The sequence below is a fragment of the Temnothorax nylanderi genome, unplaced genomic scaffold (genome assembly GCF_030848795.1).
Source record: "Temnothorax nylanderi isolate EJ_2023f unplaced genomic scaffold, tnyl_v1.0 TNYL_tig0296_pilon, whole genome shotgun sequence".
NCBI classification, from domain to species: Eukaryota; Metazoa; Arthropoda; class Insecta; order Hymenoptera; family Formicidae; genus Temnothorax; species Temnothorax nylanderi.
In genome coordinates this window covers 219293-222512 of record NW_027249358.1, presented here as the reverse complement: position 1 = coordinate 222512, position 3220 = coordinate 219293, and the positions used below count along the sequence as shown (strand labels likewise).

At 34.6% G+C, this 3220-nt stretch overlaps 1 pseudogene; it reads left to right on the top strand.

Annotated features, from left to right (window-relative positions):
* The first annotated feature begins 271 nt into the window (after positions 1-271).
* On the top strand, positions 272-2390 carry LOC139780760 (uncharacterized; annotated as a pseudogene).
* The last annotated feature ends 830 nt before the right edge of the window (positions 2391-3220 follow it).

Sequence of the window (3220 nt, the reverse complement as noted above, 5' to 3'; positions counted from 1 at the left end):
CGTATTTACTTCTCCCAAAAGAATCTATTTCTGAGGTATGAATGAAAAACACTTATGTGATATTACTAAAAATTAATGTATATTGTTTGATTTACAGAAATCACAATTAATACCTCGTACAACTCCAGCACAAGAAGAAGTTAAGAAGAAAATTTCTGTGATGGAAAGTGAATTAAATACAACTATTTTACGACGCGATTCTGGTTTTGGAGGACCAAAAATCGATCGAGAAGTTACAAAAATGCAAAAAAATCTGAATGAGGCACAAAAATTACTGGTTAAAAAAAAAACGCAATGCTGAATATCAAAAAACTTTCAGAGCAAAAAGACATGCATTATTAAATAAAGTCATCAAGAATCCAGCAGTTAAGCAACAATTGAATGTACACGAGGCAGTTGGCCGTCCTCGTTTGGAGGAAGCTCAACCTGAACTGTTAAAAGTTTTAACTGAAATTGCAAGTTTCGGAGGTGGTGCAGATGAAAAACGACGAACTGAAATGATAAGAAGCTGCAGAACACTAGATGATTTAGTCAAAGAACTACAGGCATTGGGTTTTAATCTTTCAAGGAGTGCCACATATCTCCGTCTTTTACCTAGGTCCTCATCTACAATTCAGGGAAAAAAACATGTACTTACAGTACCAGTCAAGTTAGCTAGAGCAACAAATGATGAACACAAAAGTCATCCAGATGGTAAATTCTGTACTGCATCTATTCGAGCTATCGAATCTCTCGCTTCGATGCTTGGACCAGCTCAAGTTTTCTTTTTATCACAGGTAAATAATAAACTGAAATAAATTTTATAACTACAACAAAATGTAACAAATAATATCTTTGTTTTTTTTCAATTACTTTATTTATAATCTCTTTTTTAATATTGTATAACAGGACGATAAAGCGCGCATACCAATTGGAAAAACTGCTGTAGAAAAACAAGCTCCCTTTTTGATGCATATGGAATATCGAGTGCGGCTGCCAGATCACGGACTGGGTTGTAGCAGAAAAACATAAGTTAATACCTTCAGTGTATGCAGGCATTAAAATTACTCCGGAAGGAATGGGCAAACCAGAAGCAGTAACATACAGTGGACCTACGTATATTGCTATCAGATCAGGAAAGCATTCGTCATCGTCTGCGCGCACTCATGGTTTAGATTTAGAACGTCTCATGGAGTTAAAAGAATTTCAATCTTTAGCAAAAACTGACGATAATCGTGTGAAACCAGTTGTAATCATAACTGTTGATGGAGGACCCGATGAAAATCCGCGGTTTCCTCAAGTTATTTCTCATGCTATTTCTCATTTTCAAAAATTTGATCTCGATGCTGTATTTATTGTCACTAACGCTCCCGGACGAAGTTGTTTCAATCGAGTTGAGCGTCGAATGGCTCCTTTGAGTCATCAATTGTCTGGAGTTGTTTTGTTGTATGATTCTTTTGGGAATCATCTCGATGATCAGCGACGTACAATCGATGATGAACTTGAACTTCAAAACTTCAAAAAGGCCGGTGATATTTTGGCACAAATATGGAGTACATTAATTATTGATGAAGAACCAGTTGTCGCCGAATATATATCACCTGAAAGTGATAATATTGATGTAAACCAAGCGAACTGGACTCCCGATTGGTACTGTAGACATGTGAGGGAATCTCAGTATTTGCTGCAAATTAGCAAATGCACGGAATCTAAATGTTGTGGAGATTTAAGAAGCAGTTTGCGAATAATTCTACAAGATGGATTTATTCCGCCACCGTGTCCCCTTCAACAAACGAAAACTTTAGACATCCCACTTCCTAAAAACTCAGCAAATGCTAATTTTTGTCCTTTATTTGTGCAATTATCTCTAAACATTGAGATTCCTAGTCGCCCAGACTTTATTTTAACACCATATGACTTTTATTGTCCTACCGTCCAAACGCAATTGAATAAACGTACATGTCCAACATGTGGATTGTATTTCGCATCAAATAAAAATGTTAAAAGTCATTGTCAGTTAGTTCATAAGTATCAGTGTGCTCGAACTGAAAAACTTCAACCGATTAAGTTGATACGTCGTCGAGCTGGACAGAGTTTGTGTCTCACACCCTACACCAATAATAATGTTTACGATATAGAGTGGTACGAAGATGATGAAATTGATGTTGAAAGGTTGGAAGAACCTGAAGAACAAAATAATGAACCAGTCATCCCTGTGATTAATTCAATATCAGACTGGTTAGTCAGTCCATGGATAAATAAATAAGTAAAATTTGGATTAATTATCCATTTATATATTTTATTTATATATTTTATGCTATTTATATATTTTATTTGAAGTAATTTAATGCAGCAATGAAAAAGTTAAGACGATTAATCGAAGTATAATTGCAATAAATAATATTTTTTAATCAAACTGTCTTTTATTTTATCAATACGATTTCTTACGAAAATTTCTTATCAAGGGGAAGGGGGGGGGGTAGTTGAAATCTTATGATATCTTACAATAGGGGGGGGGGAAGGGTCAAATTAGCTTTAAAAAAGCCTTACGTAATTTATGAATGACCCCTTACGCATTGAAAAGTATTCGAATCTCCTTTTGGAGTGGCAAAATTTTAACAAATACGAACTTACGCATTAAAAAGAATTCACTTAGCTTAAAATATTCCTCGCATTCAATCGCAATCGATAACCTTCAAACGAATGCGAATTCTCGCATTAAAAAGGATTCAATTCATTTCAAATATTCCTCTCATTCTATCGCATTCAATAGAATTCTATCGAATGCTAACTCTCTCATTAGAAAGAATTCACTTGGCTCAAAACATCCCTCGCATTCAATCGCAATAGATAACATTTAAACGAATGCGAACCCTCGCATTGAAAAAGATTCACTTCTTTTGCTAATTGTTTTTGGATTCAGAGGTATACAAGATTTTCACGTTCTATTCCCAGTATCGCACTGAAAAGTATTGACCCGTGATCCAATCCGAGATTGTTGCAAAGTAGAATTCATGACAAAATCTCGTGAATGCGAAACAATATGTTTGAATAAGACGTTTTATGCAGGGGTATCATTCAAGAAAGGTTGGTATTGAATTTGGCGATGATCAGTAAAGGGGTTCTTTTTTAAAAAAATTTTGAATTTTTCAAGAACTGATCAACCAAATCTTAAAGAATTATATATGAAATAAGGGTAAAAAAGACTGAAGAATATAATAAAATTAGAAATAGTCCAACA